The following is an 11111-nucleotide window of genomic DNA, read 5'->3' on the forward strand; positions in this document are numbered from 1 at the left end:
TGCCGAACAAACAGGACTGCCGTGCATACACAACGGGATCACTCGCAGTTTTCTACAAACCAGCATCAACCAATGAGATCATAGAGCTTTTTTGAATGTGGCCATGCTCGACAAATGGCAGGATCAGGAAGGCGGAAGCCTGGGTGACGCCGTCAGCATCCAGACGGCAAAATTTGGACCATGCTGACAATTCGCGGAAAATGTTAAAGGGCCAATTCAATGATAGACTATAGGATGGTTGTATTAGACTGTGGTAGTTTTGTGTTGTTATACTGTGTAGTGTAAACGACTTTGACATGAACATGGGCTTAACCCCAGCAATTCCCTGCATTTTATATTAGCCTACGTGAATGGATGCTATTAACAAACAACCATTCATAAAGGCCTATTTAAACAACCCCACCCACTTGTTATTCCAAAATGTGCGTCTAGCCATGTTGTTATAGAAGTAGCCTAGAGAAACCACAACAGTAGGCTATGCTGGGAAGCAGGGATCTCAGCCATCTTTGGGACATAGGCCTATATGTGGTCTTTTAATCTTTAATCTGGTGTGATGATTCATGCCACAGAGCAAGTTGTAGGTCACCTAAATCAGGGTACTCAGGTAAGTGTTTGTGAGAGGGCTCAGAGTATTTGTCTGGGCCAGCTGATATAGTTGTGTTTTGGGAACAAACAGAACATAACAGTGTTTTCAGAACAAACTAACCTTATAGAGTTTTTGGGGTGGTCTTTTATCTCTTGTTGAGGGTATAAATTGAGCATTGTTATATTCTCCTGTCAACTGTCTGTTTTACACTGCAGGGAGCAACATGACCTCTGTTTGTTTTTTGTGTCAGTGGCTGGGCAGGGAAATGTGTCAGGCTGTCGTGACACTGAGTTGATGTGAGTTGACGTGTTTGCTTTGCATGTGTTTTAGGAGAGCTATTTGAAGTTTGCCCTGCTAAAGGAGGGTGCATATTTTTTATGGCAGGCCTACGTTCTGCAGCTCAAGCGCACCACCAGGATCCAGGAAAGTTAAAGGAAAGAAAAAAGGGCGAAGAAAATCAATGCAGACCGAGCCACAGAGTGTGGAGAGATTGCATTGATTTATCTCCCTCTGATATTCAAAGCGATTTCTGCATCCTGCCCTGGGCACAATACATTGGTTTTACCAGCCAATAAGAGCTGGCCAGAAATAGTAAAGAATAGTTTCAGGTCTCGAGGCTAAACAACTAAATAAGAATAGATGAAAGTAAACCACAGACTGCAATCTTGCTTTCTATGATATGAAGTAAGGGAGATTATTACTGCAATATCTTATTTGAGACTAAGGGACAAAGAGTCGAGTGTGGCATCTCATTTTTGAGATATTAAAGTTATTTTGTTATATTTTAGTTAAAAATATGAATAACAAAAAACAATTTTCAATTGTACAATATTTTAGATTTTGAAGGATTACAGAGGACTGATCAGGCCATGCCAATGGTGAAGACAGCTTGACCTACCATCCGTTTGACTGGGATGTGAAGTATTTCCTTTGGCATACGATCGGACTGATCACAGATTGTCCACAGATGTGTCAAGCTATTTGGTCAAATAGGATTTTCTCCTGTGAAACAAATGCCACAATTCTCAAAGCCCCTGATCATGGTGAGCTGGGAAAAGAGACAGAATCCTTTCTTCACTCTCCTTTCTTCTTGTTACCTTCAACATTTGGGGTGCGTGACCATGTGCACAAATGCTTATCTTCCACCAGCAGAAAAAAATAGATTTGAGACACGTTCATACAAAAAACTGAGGACTTATCAACACTGAAACTGTACTAATTGTGTTCTTTTTCAGCCTTTTTAAGAGCTTTGTATAATCGTGTTTTATTACATTCTGGCCATTTCGTTGTGTAATGTAATACACTGTTTGACAGAGTTCACCCAAGGTCTCTCCTTGTCAAGATTTGCATTTGCACTTTAACCCACATGGCACGAAAGCCTCATTCAGTCATACTGAAGCTGTCCGCACAATCTCAAAACAGTAAGGAGGCTGTGTTTTGAGCTGATTTGAGTCCCTTTGTGCTTGTGTGCTAGTGTACATGCATGTGTGTGTGTGTGTGTGTGTGTGTGCGCGTGCTTGTGTCCGTGTCTGACTGTTGTGTGAAGAACTTCCCTGCTTAAGTCACTGTCACTACGATCCGGCATGAAAGAGGCACAGGAACGGATAATACCCGAGGTGCTTGCAGCCTGACAGCACCTCTTATCTTAAACATCCGCTCGCTCCTCAAACAGAGTTCTCTACAAACGGAGCACTTTTCATGATTGGGCTTGGAGGTGCTTTCAAGCAGGCTGGATTTGTTTCGGGAAATGTTTGAAAATGTCAATCACTGGGAGCTCGGTGCTAGAGTTAGACTCAGGCATGTGTGTTCTCTCAAATCCTTTTCTACTCCTGATTCATCTTACATAGTGCAGTGGAATCGATTGAACGGTGCAACTCCACTCATCAGGAATTCCAAATAAGCTCAGTCAAATACAATGAATCACTGCATTGAACAAAACGATGCACACACCACAGAGACTTTGATCACTTAAACCAAATAGCCACTAGCAAGTACAGAAAACAACCAGCACACACTTATCAGTAATATTAATACTAATTATATCATTATGTTATAATAATATTAATTATGTTAATGTTAAATGTATATATATATATATATATATATATATATATATATATATATATATATTTAATCAGCTTGGTACATTTTAGTTAGTTGATATTGAGTTAACTTGTATCAACGCAAGGTACCATATGCACTGATTCATCCACACATATGTGGTGTTAAGTTGATCAACTTCTTCTGATGTGTGTATGGACAGTAATATGTGGAGTGTGCCTTATTATATTATATAGGCCATTGAAAACACTGTGTGTCAGCCTATAAAATATGTATCCACATACCACAAAACGGATAAATAAATTGTTGTATTGCAGCTCTTGTGTGAAAAGCTTGACACAAACTGCTCCGTCTCTGTTTACCTGTTGAGAAGCAGCCTCCCACATTGAGCTGAGCTGAAAGGCCACACCACAAAGAACAGAACTTGGATGACCTCTCAGTAGCCTACTCACATGCGTAACGAAACAACAGCTGTGTGGGCATACTAATATTTCAGGAAACGGAGATAGGTCATGGTGTTGAGAATGATTATTCGTGAATAATTACCATGTGCAAACAACAAGAGCAGACATTTTGAAAATACACATTTTCAGAATGACCCCAAAATGGTTTGTATCATAGCTTTAATATCAAGAGTAATATTGAATTCTTTTGTTTCCTTGTCAGACAGTCCCTCAATTAATTATGACAGCCCTTCTAGACACCTATCATTTGTTCAAACACTTTGCTGTCTGCCAAAGTCAGCCTCATCTTTGACAGCATCTCCATCACAAATTGCATTTCATCAACAACAACAAAACAAGGTCTCAAAAGGCAAACACAAGTTTCTTTCAAACTGTCTCCATGGCAACCCGTGATTGCTGCCTGATGTGGATTGAGCGGCATGGGTGATGGCCCTCTAATGGCATGGTGAACACAAGGCGATCACAGCGGGGCGCGGGGGAGACGCAGAGACAGACCAAGGCCCCCGGGTGGGGGGGGGGGTGGGGGGGGCTAGCCCCTGCAGTCGTACCTGTTGTGTGTAACTCACCACATCACTTCCCAAGGATCTGGCTCTGACTGGACTAAACGACTGCAGACGACCGCAGATAAGGAAAAGAGAGACGCGAGTTGGGAATCAAGTTAAAAAATCGTTTCAGAGTAAGCAAGCAGAACATCTTAACTCTCTATGAAAGACCTGACTTCCTTCACATTTGATTTATACGACTGTGAGGGTTGGTTTCACCTATCTGTAGGAAGGTATTGTAATGCATATCAATTACTATACGCATATCAATTACTATTACGTCGCTTCACCATATATGTCAGCATATAAATCCTCTCTCATACTTCCCTTGTATGCATTATTATGCATATCATCATGTATCTGCATTTACATCACCATGTGCATCTTATACATAAACATGTAATGTTACCATGGAGGCTATTTATTGGCCTCACAAAATGACCGCATGAGTGGCAAGCTGACCCCCTGCCAGCCTGAGAAGTAACAGCCACACAGCTGTGGGGGGAGAGTCCCTCTGGAGATGCATGCATCAGAGAGCGACCCAGGGGGAAAACACAGCTGTCCCACTCTCATAGCTGTCTCTCTCTCTCTCTCTTTATCTCTCTCTCTGTCTATCTCTGTCTTTATCTCTCTCCTCTCTCTCTCTCTCCCTGTCTCGTTCTCCTCTCTCCGCCTCTCCTCCGCTCCCTGCAGGTGATGCCAGACTGCGCTTGACCGTAACAGAGTTGCTCTTTTCCATGATGCTGGAGAGCCACACGATGGCAGCGGGAACAGCTGCACTCATCACAGTGCCCTGCAGTCAAATACCTCTCCTCCACTTCCTGCCTGGGTGACCTGGCTTCCTGACGACCAAGCTTTGTGTAAACACTGGGTCTTTTTACACTCGCAATAGTGGTGCAGGATCAGATGGAGGTCTGTTCTGTATCTGATAGCTGGCAGCACAAGGGATGATTTACTTTTAAAACTTCAGGGATGAATAATAGTGACTTCATAATGGGTTTTTGGTTCAGTTATCTGGAAATGTTCTATTGCATTATTTTAACTTCAGGACAAAAAAGGTCGCTTAATGTAATTCAGAACTCTGTGGTGTAGTTTGTATAATTACAGCTCGTATACTTTCGCTGCCCTGCAATTTAGAAAGAGTAACAAACTCTTTAAACAAGTTGTCACTGAGATTTTTGACAAACCTACAGTTGAGCGGAACATTGGGGTACATGTACATCGATGTTTTGAAAATGAATTCCATAAAGATTTATTTTATGACCAGCCTAAATTTGAAGGCACATGTCTTTCTTCTGCCATTAATTGAATCAAAGCCTCCATTAGCAAATGGTGTAAATAATGCAAAGAGCAGCTGCTACTGCTGCTTCATGTTTGAAGCAGAACAGAAATTAAATTTTACCGTTAATAATCTCACTGGGAAATTGCATGGTACAACTTGCATGTTGTGCTGTATATGAAATATGTATATTGTGCTTTAATTTGCAATAATTTCTCGTCTTACTGGTGCTGTTGTTCAGTGGATATGGTTTCTATAAATAATGCAGTAAGCTGATTGGATATGATAGAGAGCCTTTTCAAGATCGCGAATCATACTGTTACCCACCCCCCCCCCCCCCCCACCCCCGAAATGCAGCTGATTTAAGAGTCATGCATGTGGAGGTAGTAATAGCATCTGAAGCAGCACAGTAGGGAGTTTATGTCTTTATTATGCGTCTTTCCTTTACAGTCTGCTGCAACGAAACAAATCTGCAGTTGATATTAGAACAATGATTTTAATGTAGCTTGCTATCTGCTTTTGTATGCTTCACCTCTCATTGTTTTCGTCTGGCCTTGGAGGGCAGGAGAGATGAACTCTGAGTGAGTGCAGGGGGAAGAGTGAACTTTCGGGTGCCAACTTAAAGGGAGGAGAAAGCTTAAGAGGCTGAATCCGTGGAGAGAGGATATTACGTGCCAAAGATAATTAAATGTGATGGTAAAATATTCACAAAGCCCGAAATTATACTGTAATGTAGATGAGAGAAACCCCTTGGATTAGCATTGCTGAATAATTTTTATGTTTTATCTGGCTCTAATTAAACAAGAGCGATGCGCTCTTTATAATCATAATAAAATCCCTCCATTTATGAAGCTCTTCTGAAAATAACACAAGTGTGCTTTTCACGGTTCCAAATCCATTTAGTTTCTGCTGTTTTCTTCCCTATTTGATGTTTCATTAGAAAATAATGACTTTCCTATGAAGAATGTCTTTGATATAGCAATTAACATGAACTTTCAAGGGAGAGAAACTCAAACTCAAACTCATAACAATTTACTTATCTGAAGACATTTCGCAATGTTTAATTTAGATCAAAATTGCAGTTTCAAATAGATTTTGTAATGCCTTGTTACATACATTTCCCCTTATTTGACTAGAAATAATCCTATTATTTTGAAGCATTTGATGTTGTGCCAGGGCATTAATGCGCTCGCTCATTGTCCCTTCCCTGCAATAAAATATAAAATACATTTGGTCATAAATATGCATAGGCCCATATCTGTGTTGTGGCCTGATGTTGAAATGCCTGTTGTTTTCAAAATGTGATTGGTTATTCTTTTGTGATTCTCTGATTAAAAAAAATGGAACAGAGTGATTAACCCTGCATTAACCTCAATGTCCCACTACATGACCAGTTCCAGATGACTCAGATTGTGTGGGCGTGCCGTGCATCTGGTTCGCTATTAATCACATCTGCTATTTTGTGCTTAATTATTATTATTATTTATTTCATTTATTGAATATCCTAAAATGACATTGATTTAAACTGAACTAATGTGCAAGTGAATTAGTGGTCTAATGAAAAACAGATAGCTAAAATGGTTCCAAAAAGGTAAAAAGAACTGAACAAAAACAATGTTTCAAGTGAAGCTTTTTGGCGGAGCGGTTGTTAACAGTATTGCATTCATCCCACCAAAGACTTGCAAGTGTACAAAGCTAAGGCCACTGTTAGTAATCCTATTTCATAGAAGATTTAACATCCCGCAAAATTAATAATGTCATAATCTGCAGTCTTACTAATTGTGTTTTAGTATCAGTTCTGTGTTGGCCCACATCCTTTCACATGAGTTCAAGGCTATCTAGAGGCCATACTGAACCATGCAAAACTGCCATTACTCAGGAGCACTCTGCCCCCCCAGGGGCGTAACTTTCAGTTGAACATTGGGGGGGGGTTGAGCTCCCTACTTACTTCAGTTTCATTCATCATGATGATATGATTATTGGGAGGGATTGCATTGGCCGGTTTATATTATTGAGGGTTACAACCCCCCCATCCCCTCATATTTTATGCCTATAGTTTGGGCCCAAAGCCAGCAGTGGATTGTAGGGCTTCCTTTGCATGGATGAATGGTAGACATGCGTTTGCCATATTCTACAGCACTGTAGAACCCTACTGGTTCCACTTCAAGAAATCGGTCTATAAAAATGAAAAACCTTTTTTTCTGCTGTGTTACAGACTCCAAAAAGCTCTTCTGCGCAATTACTGCATAAACATCTCCGACTGACAGCTTTTCTAAATCTCCATCAGCCAGACAGGCGGAGAAATATGCCAGTGCTGTGTGCCCGGCGTAAATTATGTTCTCCGCCTGGCCACGCCGGCAAAAAAAAAGTGCAGGGTGAGGCCAGGCGACATGCTCGCTTGGCCAGCAAGCCCTCTCGCCGCTCCTCATCTGTCTCGTAAATCTGCCGCCGGAGGAAATAAAACTGGGCAGCGGGCAGAGGGCCGAGCTCCGAGCAGGTGGCGTCTTCCATCATCCCCGCCGGACCTGCGCCGCCGCCGACAGACGGCCTGGAGGAGGTCAGGGGGAATGAGCAGCAGCAGTCAACCATCCCAATACGCCCGACACTCGCCCACGGCATCGCCGTCCTGCCACTGCTCCATATTGCACCTAGCACTGGTATGTGAATCACACAACATGTCAAGAGTGATATGCAACATTAATCTTGAAGTATGAGTTCCTTATAACTTTGACTAGATTGAAAAAAAAACAAAACATTTGCATTAATAATTGATTCAGAGTGGAAACAAGTGATGAATGGGAAATCAGTTTCAATCATACAACAAATCTATGCCATATTGACCAGCTAGACAACACTATTAATCTTTCTTCTTTGCATCCTCTTTGATTACAGTCACCCTGACTTATCTGAATTTCATTATTCAATATTCATTTCGGACACTCTTTGTCGTCACCTCAGCCACACCCCTTGGCTTGCTGATTGTCTCACCAGTAAATTAGCTGGGCCAAGTTCTTTCCTATAAAGAGCTTCCAGACCATAATCCTGCAGAAAACTAAGATGAGATATAGTCTGGCAGCGCTGGGCTGATCTTCTTGCCCTTTTGACACACGCCCAGGGTTTTAAATGCTGATTGATGAGCAGGCTCCCTAAGCCCACTGCCACAGCAGTACGTACAACCATCTGGGCTTGGCACAGACGGGGCAAATGAGGTGGAAATGAATGTTCCTCTAATGTCCCACTATCCTACACCCCCACCTTTCGTGCCCTCATTTAAACAGACATATGGGGTTGGTTGGCTACATTGGACTAAGCAAAGGGCCGACAGATTATACTCTTAGGGTTAAGGTTGGGGTGTTGTGCAGCAGGCAGGGTTGTAACACCCACCAACGTAATAACTTCCCACCAATGTAATAAACCACCAACCTAATAAAAATTGGCACAAAATCAGCACGTTTTAAACATAATTATCCTGCCAACGTAATAATTTCCCACCAAGGTAATAACTGTTGCCTACTGCCAACGTAATAACCCAATTTCCCACCAACGTTTGCAGGAAGTTATTACGTTGGTGGAAAGGTTAAAAGATTATTACATTTACTACCCACCAATGTAATAAATCACTGATTTAGTGATATTATATCTGTTTTATCAGTTGTAAGGGTATAGTTGTCAATAACTGTCACCATCTAAATCATCTCATGACCATAATACTTTGTACCCCCCCATCCTTTACTTATACCTCATCACCTTTACTAGGAGCCAAGCATGCTACATGGACACCCCTTGTGATATTTTTTATATTTGTTATTATTTCACTTAAATAAATGTCATAATTGCAGTCTGCGGCAGCCCTAGAACCATATAGTAAATATTTTTTAAATGTAGTATATTATCTCTTCATGCAAAGTTGTTTTGCCATCCATTGTGCTTTTGCCTTACACATAGTTCAACACCTTTAGTGGGGGCCAAGCAGATTACTCCACAGGATATCATTGTTTTTCTACCTTTAGTTATTTTCATCACCTTTTTACTCGGGGTCAAGCAGATGTGAATGCACCTATTGTGTTTCTGCCTTCTCTTACTGGGGGCCAAGCAGTAGGCCTAAAGCTACAGTGTTTCTCCTCTTCTCTTCTCTCTGCACCGTCACAGCGCCATCGACTGGCCTGGCTTATGCACTACAGGGCTTTGTGTTGGTGAGTTTCTTTTTTTTTACCAGTGTTATTAAAGGTGTGAAAGCAGTAAGAAAAAATATATGCCCCTTGGTTTCGTTTGGACATAGCCTAAATGTCTAAGTTGATTTTGTTGTTGGATGTGAACATATACAATGACTAACATAAAAAGAAAAACTTGTGAAAATGATGTGGTCATGAGGTTATAGCCTAGCCTACAGCTGGAAACAGTGGCTGTGGACATGTAGCCAAAACAAGAGTCTATGATGTTAAAGGAGAGGGAGAAATAACTTCTAACACAGTAGGCTAATATGTTGCATGCAGCACAATCACATGAAAATCAACACAATCAACCCAATTATCCTACAGAGCATAATACTATGCAATAGCCTAGCTGACAGGGCTACAGTGTAGCCTATTGCCCCAGCTCTGCACGGTCCATATGTAAAACCAAACAGAAGCAGCATGCGTGTCGAAAACACAGTTGTGCAAACTATCTCTTTAAAAAGATGTCTTTATCATTACAAGACTTTTCCAGCCTTTTGTTGCCCTTGTCCCAAATTTGTTGAGACGTGTTTTTGGCATCAAATTCAAAATGTGCTAATATTTTCCATAAAATAGTCAAATGTCTCTCCTTCAACAAATGATATGTTGTCTTTGAACTATTCTCAATTAAATATAGTGTTGATATGAGTTGTAAATCATAGCATTCTTTTTTATTCACATTTTACAAAGCGTCCCAACCAAAGATTATAGAACAGAGCTCTGTTCTAGAATCTTTGGTCCCAACTTTTTTTGTTGTATAAGAATGTTGCCAACTAAATATTCCATTTGATGTCATAATGCACTCAAGCAGACAGAGCCCTAGAGAGACTTTGCCAAACATGCTATTATGTCTTTATGTAAATTCCGGAATGTGAACTAGTGAAACATAAGTTAGAGAAACAGCGCAGCTTTATTGCTTGGCCTCCAGTAAGAGAAGGTGGAAACATTATGGGTGCATTCACAACTGTGTGGCCCCCAGTAAAAAGGTGATGAAAATAACAAAAGGTAGAAAAAGAATTATTGCCTATGCAGTAATCTTCCTGGCCCCCACTAAAGGTGTTAAAACTATGTGTAAGGCAAACACAATAGATGCCAAAGCAACTTTGCATTAAGTGTCAGGGACCTGTCCCTATATACTACATTTAACTATACTAAAAAACTATACTACACGGTTCTAAGGGCTGCCACAGACTACAATTATGGCATTTCTTTAAGTGAAATTTTGCTTGGCACCAATGTGATGAATAATAAGTATAGATAAGTACAAAGCTTTATGGTCATGAGATGGTTTAGATGGTGACATTTTTTTTTAAGAACTATACCCTTACAACTGATAAAACAGATATAATATCACTAAATCAGTGATTTATTACATTGGTGGGAAGTTAATGTAATTATTTTTTAACCTTCCCACCAACGTAATAACTTCCTGCAAACGCAATAATTATTACGCTGGTGGGAAATTGGGTTATTACGTTTTACGTTGGTGGGAAATGATTACATTGGCAGGATTATTACGTTTAAAATGTGCTGATTTTGTGCCTATTTTAATTAGGCTACGTTGGTGGTTTACAAACAATGGAAACAAATGTCAAGTAGGCTTAAACTTAAAAGTCTGCATTGAGTTTTCACAAACTATAATTGTAGACCTACTAACTTTTAGCTGCTTTTGTAAATTGGTGATGTATCACTGTTTATCTTAGATATATGGTATAATGTTATATAAGATGTCTTACATTTAAGGTGCTACAAGAAGGGCTGAAATTAGGTGTGGGGTTACATTTAACTACAGTAGGCTTAATATTTAATTCCTGTCTCTTTCTCATAAAGTCCTGATTGATCTGTCAACCCTATGTGAAATGCTATCCAGGGCAGATGGCAGAAAATACTCCTCAGTCTTTTCCTTTGTCCACCACAGCATGTGGCTGTGGCTGGAGCCAACAGGAGACTGCAAGGCTAAAAATC

The sequence above is a fragment of the Alosa pseudoharengus genome, unplaced genomic scaffold, assembly GCF_046254945.1.
Source record: "Alosa pseudoharengus isolate Yale_2024_CS ecotype anadromous, Long Island Sound unplaced genomic scaffold, YU_APseudo_1.1 YU_APseudo_1.1_scf_24, whole genome shotgun sequence".
In the NCBI taxonomy this organism is placed as follows: Eukaryota; Metazoa; Chordata; class Actinopteri; order Clupeiformes; family Clupeidae; genus Alosa; species Alosa pseudoharengus.